Source organism: Podarcis cretensis (genome assembly GCF_951804945.1).
Source record: "Podarcis cretensis genome assembly, chromosome: 4".
Classification (NCBI taxonomy): Eukaryota; Metazoa; Chordata; class Lepidosauria; order Squamata; family Lacertidae; genus Podarcis; species Podarcis cretensis.
Window position 1 is genome coordinate 60,356,363 of NC_137173.1, and position 13,942 is coordinate 60,370,304.

A 13,942-nucleotide genomic window follows, 5' to 3' on the forward strand; every position below is an offset into this window, starting at 1 on the left:
CAACCTGAGCCTGTGATGGAGGGGCTCACAGCATTAACACTCAATAAAGTTTTGCTTCTCTCACAGCGTTGGATTCAAGCAGAAATCAAGCATGCCTTTCCCTCTTGGGCAGGGGTCCAAAAAATTTACCATGCCTCGGGCCGGTGTCTCCAGCGCCAATCGAGCGGTGGGCCGGAGGGCGGGGGAGCGTGGGCCCATATGCTATTTCCGGCACACTTCCAGGTTAGAGGAGCACTGGAAATAGCTCATGTGCATGTGCACAGGCCTCCGACCTGGATGTGCACTGGAAATAACACTTGCGCATGCGCACAAACTATTTCCGGTGCTCCTCCAACCTGGAAATGGGCAGCCGCGCAGCGCCGGGCTGGGCTGGTAAGAGCAGGTGGTGGCAACGGGCAGCGGGGGTCGCCGCGGGCCAGATAAATGAGTCCCCCGGGCCTTATCCAACCCATGGACCTTAGTTTGGGGACCCCTGCTCTTGGGCTTCTGCCTGCAGCATGCTTCTGGCCTAGCTCTCACACACCTCTGGCCCTTGTCCTTCTCACCAACAGCCAGAAGACGGAGGGGGACCCCCTCTTTACCCTCTGGCACAAATACACTTCCTATATTACCCTAATAACCCATCTCAGGGGGGCATTAGCTTATCAAGGACACTGGCTTGGCTATTCCAACAACTGAATCCTCCATTAGATTTTAACTCTTGCTGGATCCAGGAAATAGAAAGGGCTCAGGCATGCAGCCTAACCCCACACCAAACTCACAGCATTGCATTTCAGCGTGTCTGATCTGTCTCTTGGGAACTGTGATACTTTCAAAATGTCCTTACCGTTCACCTATATTCCTTGATTTCATTTCCACTGGGGTTCTAAATGAGTTCAGATCAATTTTGTCCTATACACAAGCCAGATAGTTCAGATAATACAAAATATAGTTGCTTGTGTATGATCAGTATGGATCACAACAGTTTTGCAAAATCCAGCACAGTTTTGCTGTGTTGGTACTCCACAAAAACCACATTAAAGCAATCCAACAGTATGTAAGCAGAACTGACCAAGCAGGGAGAAAACAGGGGTGAGTCCTCGGCCATGGGCAGTTTAAATAGCCTGCTCCATGCTCCCAGACCATCCGGATTGGGAGACCTAAGGATGACGTGGCCGAGGACCATCCAGTGGCACAGGGCTTATCCCGCCCAGTGCGTGTGAGGAGGGCTTGCTCCCAGCCCGCAACGTCATCTCCCAGGGAATGGGAAATGGCTTAAGCAGGAGATCTGATTTGTGCACAGAGCATCCATGGGAGCCACCCCTCTTTTCTCTCTCTTATGTACTAGTCTTCAGTTCTAGGAATTTTCAGAGTGGCATACGCAATAATGAAGATCACAACAATACCAAAAACAAATGAAACCGTACAAGAAACAAAATTACTAATGAAAATCAGAGTTAAAATGTTAAATTTAAAAGGCCTGGAGAAATAAACGTGGAGTTCCAAGTGCTGAGAAGATGTTGATGCCACACAAATCTCCTTGGAAAAGAAATTGCCAAACCAGGGTGCCACCACTAAAAGGGCCCTATCTTTAGTTACCAGCTGATTGGGGTGTGTGTCAAGGAAGGGCCTTCAAGGCTGATCGTAATGCACAACTCTCCTACAAATTAAGATCTGTTGTGTTTGTAGCTATGGATTAGTCCCTAACTGGAGAACTGAAGCTGCTATGTGAAACTGGGAAATAAATTCATTCCCAAATCAAATACATTAGACATACATGAGATGCCTGTTTCAGGAGATGCTGGTTATAATTAGAAGCTGCAGTTCATGCTAGAATGCATCACGAGTTTTGTTTTTATTCTGCTTATATATGTTGCTTTCTTTCGATTGCACTGATTAGTTGCTCATAGCATATAAAGTAAAAAATAACCCCAAGAAAACAATTCGTAATTCAGCACTTAATGTACTAATAAGGCCCAGTACAATATTAAGCCATTGCACTTAGGGAAGGAAATATCTTGTGGAAAATTCTCTGGGTACTGTTTTCCTACGTGCCACAAAATTCAAAATTGAACGGCAATCTTGTTTCATGGATTCTTCTTTATTCCAGGAAGTGTGTACTTAGGATGCAAATTTCAGTATTTTCCACAGAAATTTAGAGTAGTTTAGTTGACTCCACATAGCCACATTGTCATACAGCTTAAAGATTTTGTGACCAAAATCTCAAATCGGTTAATGATTAGCCTTGCTAGGGAGGATAAAGGTAATAATATAAAGAACAGTGTGTCACAAGTAAAATCTGGTCTAGCAGGTCTGTCCAACCCCAGAGTTAAATTAAGTAAGTCCCTAGAGATTTTGTTAAATAGATAAACTAAAAATAAAACTTGGATTCCCTTCCTCCTTTCTTCTAGTTTATTTAAGATTTTTTTCATGTATAACGTGTGGATTATTTAATTTTTCTTTAACCTTCTTATCACACCAGGATTTGTATAATTAACTGCATTTGTGGGAAGTGGAGGGCAGGAAGGGAAGGAGAGATTGACAAAATATGGGGAATAGTATGGTGGAAACAAATAGAAATGTAAAAATCTAAAATAAATTATTAATAACAAAACAGAAAGAAAATAAAGGGATATAGTTAAATAAATAGCACTAGAAATAAATGGTGAGGCAGGATATGAACATAAGAAAAGCCCGTTGGATCTGGCCAATGGACCACTAGTCGAGCATCCTGTTTTCACAGTGGCCACCCAGGTGCCCATAGGGAACCCACAAGCAGGACCTGAGCACAATAAAACTTTTCCCTCCTTTGGTTTCCAGCAACTAGTATTCAGAAGTATTGCTATCTCCAGCTGTGGAGCCAGAGCATAGCCATCATGACTAGTAGCCGTTGATAGCTTTATCCTCCATGAATTTGTTCAATCTTCTTTTAAAGCCATCCAAGGACCTGCTAGCAGGAACTTATGCCTCAATTTCTTTCTCAGTTGTCTCTGCTATGACAAATTTTCAGTTGCACGCCTCTTGGACAGGGAACTTTCCTCTTGTAATTTATACGAAAAACAACAATAACTCATTGTCTGGAAACAATGGGTCACAGTGGTCTGCATCTTCTGATGGTCAGGTGGCAGGACCAACACAAAAATCCTCAACAAAGACAGACAGCCATTGTACTTGTAGATTCCTTAGCAAAGAGTCAGAGGAACACCAGTTGGGAAAACTCTCGTGTGAAGAGGCAAAGTCTTTACAGGGTTTTCCATTTTAATATTTAATTTCCTTACTTTACAGAGTTTTGTTGGATTTCAACAAACGTCACTAGAAATACATTAGAAGCGGCTACCTCTCTCAAATGAGGATTTAATTTAGGCACAATCAGATAAGAATGATATTTTTATTAATCCTCAGAACCTTAAAGGCATTGTCCAGTATGCTAGGAGTGAAGGTACAGATATGTTTGATGAAACCATTAAGTTCAAAATGATAGTTAGGATATGCTTAATGAGTTTTAGCTGGCTTACGCAACAGACAGATTATAAGTGATGTAGATAATTCATAAAACTTAATTTAAAATGTGAGAGCATTTTTTAAAAAGAAACATTCAATCATCTTTTTTAAAAGAAGGAGGGAATCTATCAGTAATGCAATAAAGGAACAAAGGTAAGAAGATTCAGAAAATGCCTTGATGTCCTCTTCTACAATCCATTATTGATGTGTGTGTTGGTGTGTGTAATGTGCAATTCACATTGCAACTCAGAGCATGGAAAGCTAAAAAAAAACACACACCCAGAAAACCAACCACCTTTGGTTGCACTACATTTAGAGCGGTGGCTGGAGGGAAAGAAACAGATCATCTGAATCATTCGCCAGGAACACAAACCACAATGATGCACATCTTCCAAATGAATGTTAAGTGGCAGTATTCAGAATATCCATTATGGAGAAAATTGAGCTCTGTTCTGTATATCAATCTGTATGTTTCTCTTGACTCAAGTGTCTTCTGTTTTGGTCAATTGGGATGGTGATGATGATGATGATGATGATGATAATAATAATAATAATAATAATAATAATAATAATAATAATAATATCTTGGGAGACAATGGAGGAGTGCGCCTTTGGGGTTGAAGTCAAGCTGATGGAAGGTTGCAGCGCCAGTTGTGGCTGTAGAGACCGATGCAGGAGAGACATGTTTGTTGTAGCAGGGGCAGATGAAGGCTTCCAGTTGTGCGGCTGCAGATGCACCATGGCGTTTCTTCTTTCTGCACTCCTCCCAGAGGTCATTTCTCCTCTGGTCACTGCTGTAGATACACGACTTGATGACAACAACAACACTGACAATTGTAATTATGATTGTAATTACACTGCACTATCCCTGGAAGAATGAAAGGACAGATTCCTGCCTCTGTAGGAGTTTCTGCAATACGTTTAGCAGGATGTGGATTTGTTCGATTTCCAGATTTTACAAGGAATGGTTGGTTAGCTGACCATTTTCAGGATGTTTTATGGGAGGTATGGATAACTTGTGGCCTTTTGGATATTGTTGGACAGCAGCTTCCATCATCACTGCACACTGGTCACAGGTTCCCCATCCTAGCTTTATGGCCATTGCCCAGAGTGACTTATTTTCTGAATCTGGCCCACTTGTGCTCAGGATTACAGGAAGAAACATCATTATTATATACAGAGACATCGCACAACAGCCACCAGCTACGTCCACATTCAGAGCAACTCTATTGCCCCCACCCAAAGCTGCTGTGCTAATGAAAAACTGATTAGTCATGGAATCTCTTCCAACAATATATTTCTATCATTCTAACATTCTTTGTCAAAACACATTTTGCCTTTCATTGTTTTTTGTTCTTTTTTATATATAAAAAAATTAAAGTATTTAACAATGTAAGTATTAAATGTCATGCCTCTCAATAACTTCCATTGTTGCAACTGTGGGAATGTAGATGGCTATGATATCATCACTGGGAACAATTTTTAAATTCCCATTGAGGGGGAAAAAGAGTCTATCCTGAACAGAACCATCTCTGTTCCATAGGCCCAACAGAATTTAAATTGGGAACTCAACCACCACAAGACCCCCTCCCTGCCAAAAGTGATTGCATTCACAAGGTACAAAGAGGAATATCCCATAGCTTCTGGGTAAACAAATTGCCATATATCTAAAACGCTGACTCATAAGAAAAATATTCAGGGTAGCACTTCTCTGAAATAGGGGTTTTTATGCTGACAAATAGTTAAAAGGTCTGCTTACATGCATCTTTCTACCCCCTATTTTATTTTCCTCCAACTTTAGCCCCATTTTCGGGTAGCAATAAGAATAAAATTAACGAGGGAATAACATGCGCTAGTGCTTTGCTTCTCCCCACCTTCTGACAGTTGTAAAAGATGGGGGACACAAACAGAAACAAGCCCTGTTGCCTGTCCTGCAATTACAGTTATAGTGAATGGCAAAAGAGAGAGAGATACTTGGCACCCACTTATTTTGCGATTCTAGCACCAGGCAAAAAACCTTTTTTTATTTTCTAAGGCATTTTAAGTTGTGTTTTATATTCAGTTTTTTAATATTATATCTACCATATGCTATTTTATATTTAATAAGTCTTTTCTATTTCTTCTTAATATCATTGTTTACATTATTGGTTTTTTATTGTGTTGTGCAGATGCCATCCTGGGAAAACTTTCATTTTTTTCGTCTTCAAAATAAGTCAAGTCTCATTGTGGCATTAGCTGTAGCTGTCTTTTGCCGAACTTGCCTGTGTGTGTGTGTGTGTGTACGCGTGCACTTTTTTATGCACATGAATTTTTCATTTGCGTGAGCAAAGTAATATGTGAGTTGATAGATGAATGAGTCTCAGCCATGTCATTTTTCATGACTTCCAAATAGTATCCAAAATCGCAGACTTTACTGTGTCTGGAACTCATGAGCTGTGAGCTCTTACTACACAACTCGCATGAATGGAGAGCCCTTGCAAATTAAAAGGTGACACCTCACTGAGTGTAACACGTGAACCAGTCCTCTGTGAGAAGAGCCAGAAAACCTAGGCAGCAGAGAGGGAGAGATGCAGCGAGTTGCAGCATCTGGGCTCTGGACTGTTTGTTCCTTATTTAAACAGGAACTTCTGTAAGTAGAAAGTTCAACAGAGCAATAAAGTGAGCAGAAATAATCCAGATTATGTATTATGAGTAAATATGGCAGTGAAACTCAGTATCTAAGCTTCGTCAATGAGCACAAGTGCACTTGACTAAAGGTAAGATATGACTGATGGGCACTTGCCCAGGCTTTGCACTTTTCTGCAGTCAAAGGATGTGCCTACCATTTTTGTGGGGACATGGTACTGTCACTTCAGTGGAAAGCTTCTTCAGCGAGAAAGTTGGTGATGATCAGGAATCTATGTGAAATGTCCTTTTTATTCTGCATTTGTGATGATTTATGCTCACAATGTTATCAAGTAGGTTGTATATATGTGACCTTACTTTCAACACTGTTCATACGAAGGTTTGGGGGCAAACATAGTGCTAAGTTTCTAATCAGTACATGGCCTGTGCTGTGTGTGTGTGTGTGTGTGTCCCACTTTTGTTGCACTATAGTCCAAGAGTGCCCCTCCAGCGGGCAATAATGCAGTATTGTTAGAGAAGCATCATAGAACAAAGCAGAATGATGTATGGACAGGCCACACCCCTGCTGCAGACATTTTGTGATTGATGAAAAATATGAAATATGCCCACGTTCAAAAATGTTGGCAACTCCTAATTAGAGTGCCAGACAGGACCTGGGGAGATCCATGCTCAAATATACACTCAGTCATAAAATTCACCAGTCACCAACCTTAACTCTAACCTACAAGGAAGAACTATGTATGCTGCCTTGAGCTTGTTGGAGGAAAAGCAGGATCTAAATAAAACAAATAAGTAAACAATAAATAACAGACTTGGAACTCAGGAGTCTCAGGGTATCACATTAATTTTTCCATCATTTATCCTCCACCTTCCCACAATTTCTTGTAAGCCCCCAAATGGTAATGATTTTCCTTTTAAAAAAATATTGTGTGCTTCTTCACCTTAGTGATGTGCTACTAAACAGAGGACGATCTAAAGGTCCGGTTTGTAATCGTAGATTCTGTTTCCATAAGCTGGTTTTTTGAGAAGGTTTCCTCAAAACTTCCTCACCTTCAGCTTACAATGAAGATGTGAAAGCAAGTAAAATTCACCTCTTACTAAAATCAACAGGAAACCCTCATGCTTCTGGCAACAGAGGATGTGGTATATTATTCACGCTCAAGTAGAACTCTGCATGCGACCTGATTGCTTCTTTCCTATGAAATATCAGCCATAAAGCACCTGTGAAGAGCAAGGCATTCTTCTGAAAGAATTTTTCCATGGGGTGCTGGAGAAAAAAAAGAAGAAGGAATTCGCCCCTGCCTTCACCTCTGCTCTGGAATGCTGATGGTCCTGTGGAGATTCCAGAAATTGTTGGAAGTCATAATTATTGATTGAGAAGCCATATGTGCAATCAACTCCCTGCTAAACAACCAGTTCCCTCAGGCTGAAATTAGCCTTAAAGGCAAGGTAATTTGTTCCTGTGGTCAGACTTCACTTAACACAAACCTCGTATGCTATTGAATATACATGGAACAAGCAGAGAGCTAGGGCACAAACACCCAGAGATGGCCCAAGGCATTTCTGTGCCCATGGCAAATGATTTAAATAGCGCCCCTCCTGGTGGTAAAAATAATGGACAGAGCAACCCAACTGGAGAATCCAGGCTGGAAGAAACACCAGCTCCAGAGCCATGCCAGTCATGCGCTGACCAGGGCAGGAGTTGGGAGGGGATTGCCTCTTGACACACCCCACTCCCACTCATTTTATCTCCTTCCAACCATTGGAGCACTGATGGTGAAGGGACAGCAGCTATACCAAAAAGGCTTCCAAAGACAGGTCTTGTCTCTGTTGGAAGGGAGACCCCCAACATCCTATGCCTCCTAGGTCACCTTCCAAGAACCACAGGTTTGTACCCTCAGCTGTACTCCTTACATTATTTCCTTTTTGACCTTTAAATAACACCTCGTAATCCGCATCTGAGTCACACCACAGCTGTGAGAATGGACAGTGTGTGTCTGTATTGAAGAAAGTCCTCTTCAGACATTATTTATTTGATTTAGATGATATCTCCCCCCCCCCTCCGCAAGGAGTTAAAGGTGGCATGCATGTATTGTTTTCCCCCTCCCCATTTTATTCTCACAACAACACTGAGTGTTAGGTTAGGCTAAGAGACAGTGACTGGCCCAAGGTGACACAGTGACCTTCATGGCTGTATGGGAATTTGAACCCTGGTCTCACAGGTCTTAGTCCAACATTAACCACTACATCACAAGGACTCAAATCATAGGACTGGGTAATATACAAAGACTCCCACACTCCCATTTGGCTCAGGAGCTGCAAGATTCAGTGTAACAGTGGTTAATGCTGCAATATTTGGCCAGTATTATTTGGTGTTTTATCCAAGAATCCAGGGTGCTGCACATATGGAATTCAACTATGGTGCAGAATTTATTTGACAAGGTAGGAGTAAATACCACAGCCTTTCTTACCACCTTTCACATCTGACAGACCTTCTGCTTTTATGCTCTGGGAAATTGCATGGGATATTTTGACAGCTGAAAGTAATTTTTGTATCTGACACAGCCGTTCGGGTTCAGGTTCTAAAATATTAACAAGCAATCTCGTGCTCTCGTTGCTTCTCTCAGGGTTTAGATTACAGAATTTTGCAAAGTGCAGTGAAAAGGATACGTTCTTGTTCCTCTTTTTCAGGGATGAGGAACCTCAGTCCTGGGGCCTGCGTGTAGCCCCTCAGGTCTCTCTGCCAGACCCCTGGGACTCTTCTTAGGCCATGCTCCTCCTCACACACACCTCTCCCCAGGTCACACCCTCCCATGCCCTTCTCAAATGCATCTTCCTGGTGGAAATGGGTCATCAAAGCAATGGTGTCTTCTGCTTACCTGGATGCAGTGTGGATAGTGCAGTTTATTGGCTCTCCTGGCTTGCTGTATGAGGAGCTGCCTGAGTTAACTCTCAGGCACAGTGTTTTTAGTTTCTGTTCTGCTTGCGCAGCCTGCTGTGTGGTTTTTAAGTTGATCTTGTCTACGCTTCCTCAGTGCAGCTTCAGAGCATTGTGTTTGTGAGTGTGGGTGAAGAAAATATGGGTTTTCCATGGCTGAATGTTGCCTACTACACCAAGGTTGGAGCCACATCCATTGTTCCTCCCCCATTTCCCTACGGCCATATCCTAGCTGCCTCTGGCACTCATAGCTGTCAACTTTTCCCTTTTTTTTTAAGGGAAATTCCCTTATTCTGAATAGGATTCCTCTCAAGAAAAGGGAAAAGTTGACAGCTCTGCTGGCCCTATTCACCACCACTAGTATGTGGCCCCTAGGAAGTTGCCCATGAGGGAATGTGGGCCTGGGGGAAAAAAGCTCCCCACACCTGCCCTATGTCTATACAGTGGTACATTGGTTTTCAAATTTAATCCATTCCAGGAGTCTGTACGACTCCCAAAACCATTCAAAAACCAAGGCACAGCTTCTGTTTGCTTGCAGGAGCTTCCTGCACTCAATCAGAAGCTGCAGAAGCCATGTCGGATATTCACCTACCAAAAAACGTTCGCAAACTGGAACACTTACTTCCGGGTTTGCGGCATTCGGGAGCCAATTTGTTTGACAACTAAGCTGTTCAGGAACCAAGGTACCACTGTAGTTATATTTTTCTGATTTCCCATTTTACCCCATGCTTAGGTTTATTGAAAAGCATAACAGAACCCTCCAGAAGTGAGCTGCCAGAATGTGAGGAACAGAAGTTCAAATGCACTGGTTGAAGGGGAGCAGGTACAACTTACTGGGCTGCTGAGAAGGGGAAGGGGGGGTCAAGCCAGGCTGCAGGTTCATTGGAGCTAGATCCTGCTTCAGGATACTTATGCAATTTGGCCTTCCACAACAGTTCCTCAAAAGCGCTTCCGGTGACATTAACATTTGCCAGCCAACCTTGACCCAAATCTAGGAAACACTTGCAGGAGTAGCGCACAGAAAGGAGGGATATAAAAAAAATTCATCCTTGTTTTTCCTGCTTGGTCTCTTAAAAGTGTAAGAAGATAAACGAGACCTACGGGAACTTACAAGGCAAACATGGTGACTTGTGGAAAGAACTGTGCTGTACAGATAAGAACAGAATTAAAGTCTTTTGATATACAACTGCACTTGATTTATTTTAAGGCATAAGGTTCATTTGGAAACAAAACATGAGTATTTTAAATTCCCAGCAATATTTGTGAATCTCATCTTTATTCATTTTTACATTTAAAATCTGTGTTTCTGGGTGTGGGAGAATTCAGTATTGGGCTCCTTTCACATAACAGCTGAGTGTACTAGAAGGATATACTTACCATCCCCTCACCATTTCCATGACACCATCTCCATGACACAATAGCCAGTTTCCATCATGGAAACTAACTTCCCAGAAACAGAGAGTACAACTGATACAGGCCCTCTCATCCTGGAAACAAGAGATATCCCAGTGTTTTGTTGTAGTTAAAAACTGCAAGGTGTTTTACGTGTACTGTATTGCAAATATAAAAGAAAAAAGATGAACTGTGGTGGGTGTGGAATAAATTTGGCTAGCATCTAAGTATGTAAGGCTTATAGATTACAAATATAGTTTATTTGGCTACATAGAAATTGAGTAGATAAAGAATCAAGCCGTAGAAGAAGCACATACTCAGAAAAGCTGGGGAAAGGACCCAGGAACTAGATAAAGAGTGAGTCAGCATGAAGCTATGCTCAAGAAATGAAAAATGAACGCTTGGGAAATGAGACCAGTGGAAATTTGGTTAGCTCCATAGGCATGAATCAGCAAAGAGATACTGAAATATTATCCATGCACCATGCTCCCATGCATGAGAATGGATCAGTAGCTTCCTATCAAAAATTAAGGGCCATTGACCTTTTATATTTGGATACAAAACACACACAAATAGTATGCTGGATATGAAGACCTTGAACATACAGGAGTGGCAATATCTTTCCTCTTGTGTGTATTTTAAAGTGAAATGTGATTTCTAAACATGCACTTCCATATTTCACAAGTCACATGAGCATTTTGTATTAGGGATCTATAGCAACAAATTTCAATAACCAGACATAATGAATCTATAATAGGTGATCAGCAGAGTTTATGAGGCAGAGGGCCTGTCTGAATGGTGTTTGCGGCATGTAGTTTAACAAGAAAGGCTGGGCCAGTGGAAGTCCAGCTATGCCAACCGATGCCAAAGACGTTTACATCCAGTGCCACGGGCTTATTTCAGTGCAGATTAACATTTGGCATGCCAGTATGAATGATCATGTGTGGCAGTGGAATATCAAGAGCTGACGCAGGCTAAATTCTGCACATGGGTTCAGTTTTTTGTAGCCACCCACCGTGCACAGTAGCAATCATAAGAACAGGGCAAATGCTGAATGCCTGTATTCTCTGTGGTTGCACCATCATACAGTGGTACCTCTGGTTACATACTTAATTCCTTCCGGAGGTCCATTCTTAACCTGAAACTGTTCTTAACCTGAAGCACCACTTTAGCTAATGGGGCCTCCTGCTGCCACTGCGCCGCCGGAGCACGATTTCTGTTCTCATCCTGAAGCAAAGTTCTTAACCCGAGGTACTATTTCTGGGTTAGCGGCGGAGTCTTTAACCTGAAGCGTATGTAACCTGAAGCGTATGTAACCTGAGGTACCACTGTATTATAGAAAGCACTTGAGAAGATCCAGAAGACATTTCTCTTTTATCAGAGAGTTGCATTTTATTTACCTACAATTTTATTTTATTTTTTATTTTCTTACCTGTGTTTTCAGCATTTCACAGCCTGCAAGTCATAGCACCATATCTTTCTGTGGTGAAATTTTGTATCATACAGAAAACAAAATGTTCTGCAGATGTAGTCATTTAGGCCTTACATCAATTTCATTGTGAAACTGGGACGCTGCAGATTAACTCCTTGTTCTAAAAAAGAATTTCTTTTGGTTTCCTCATCTATTCATTTCTGCGCAGTCAGTTCAAAAACAAGATTTCAGCTGGGCCAGGGAAGGCTATGCCTTGGTTCACTATGCTCCTCTTTCAAATCCTGTTGTAAGTGACTAATGAAGTTAAAGACTTGTATGGACGATCCAATTTTTCTGGACTATGGGAGTGGCTTTTCTCTTAATGCCACAGTGGCATTAACAACATTCCTACAACAGAGTACTCCTTGTGCTAACACAGTAGAGGAGGGAAAGTAGCCGAAGATGGGGGGTGGGGTGGGGGAGGGGAGCATATCCTTTCGTTGTTACTCTTTGTTACACCATGGAGATGTGTATGCCAGTGCAGGAAAGTAAGTGTGCACATTGTTCCAAGAAAATGCCGGTCTTAAAAATATTGAAATAATTGGATTCTTTTCCACAATAATTTTTCCTTTTAAAAAGTATACATTTATATTAATTAAAAGATTATAAAATCCATTTTTTCTTCAGAGAATTGGGATCCCCTCCTCAGTGAATCTCCCCCATTAATCTACACTGGAAAGCTTAGGCCAGAGTAAATTTGGTTTAAGTGCAAATATATATATTTTTTAAAAAACATCTGGGAACCACACTATTGGGGAATATGAGTTTGGTACTTAGTACTATGCAGAAAGGCCCAGCTCTCTTACCCCTCCATTTTGCTCAAGTGAGGCAAACGCATAGTCCAACCAGCTCCTGAATCCAGAGCCCAGGCTGGGTGCGGTGGGCTTCCATTTCCACCAGAGCTAAACATTATTTGCCTGCCCCCATGGTCTATCTACATCTTCCCAACTCCCAGCAAGGTGTCACATGAGTTATCCGCCAAGCGTGGCCTGTGCTCTGGCCATAAAATGCGAACTGTCATTCAGTCCAGGATGGGGGAGAGAGCCCTTAAAAATGGGCTGCAGTGTGCAGCCAGGGTCCACCAGTCCCTCACCTCAGGGACCATCACCCATCATCAGAAAACCCTGCAATGGACCACCTACTCTTTTACTTATCAGGAGACCGAAAGCCTGTTAGTAACTAGGTCAGCATTGGTAGATTTGGGCTAAAGAGTTTTTATTTTCCAGTCTATTTTGTCCCTCTCCAAACTCCTGGAAAGTTTGTTTGGGGTGCTGGGAATTGAAGTTCTCGGAGGGGTAAACTACTGTTCCCAGAATTCATGGGTGGTGGGGGAGAATGTGCTTTAAACACTTGGTGAGTACGCAAATTGCAATTTGGTGCGTATGCAATTACAATCTCCCTCACTATGTTTTTGTCTTGCTCTCCCTTTTTTGTCTCCCGACTATCTCATCCTCACAATGCCCATCCTGTGTATGTCCCTTACACTGCTTCATTATATTTCTGTCTGACTCCATTCAGGAATGCAAAAGTGTAGCCAGTCTTATCGTTAGAGCGAGTTTTTGAGTGTTATGAAAGGCTAGCGACAAGTTGAACATTTATTTATTTTATTCTTATTGTATTTTTACTCCCAGGAAGAGGCATGTGTGGGATTTTGTGTCTAAGGTGCCAAAATAACTTGGCCAGCCTTAAGTCCACCTTGACCTAGGGCAGGGCGCCATTTGCTGTTCCTCCTCAGGCAGCAGGAGCCACAGCGCAGGGCGGGGAGCTGGCAGGGAGACACTAGAAAAGCAGATGGATTAAGATAACAATGAATTAATGAATTAAGACTAAGTGGGAAACAAGTTCCAAGATTTAAAGAAAACTGTTAGGAAAACAGTGATGAAACTGGAGGGTGCCGAACAGTGGCAAAGATGCTGTGTCGGATGAAGTGTTTGAAAATGTTGAGAGTTCAAGAAAGGCAATGAATGGGCAGAATGTGGAGCAGGCCGAATTGGCGTGTTCACCAGAGTCACTCCCTAGGCGGCAAATAAGTAGAG

The 13,942-nt window shown here is 42.2% G+C and overlaps 1 long non-coding RNA gene across 1 annotated transcript; it reads right to left on the reverse strand.

Annotated features, from left to right (window-relative positions):
* Positions 1-2,932: 2,932 nt before the first annotated feature.
* LOC307215342 lies at positions 2,933-9,233 on the reverse strand. Its single transcript, XR_013838466.1, has 3 exons — positions 8,985-9,233; positions 7,327-7,437; positions 2,933-4,288 (listed from the first exon to the last, which is right to left on the reverse strand). It is a non-coding gene; the product is annotated as an uncharacterized lncRNA (long non-coding RNA).
* Positions 9,234-13,942: the final 4,709 nt, after the last annotated feature.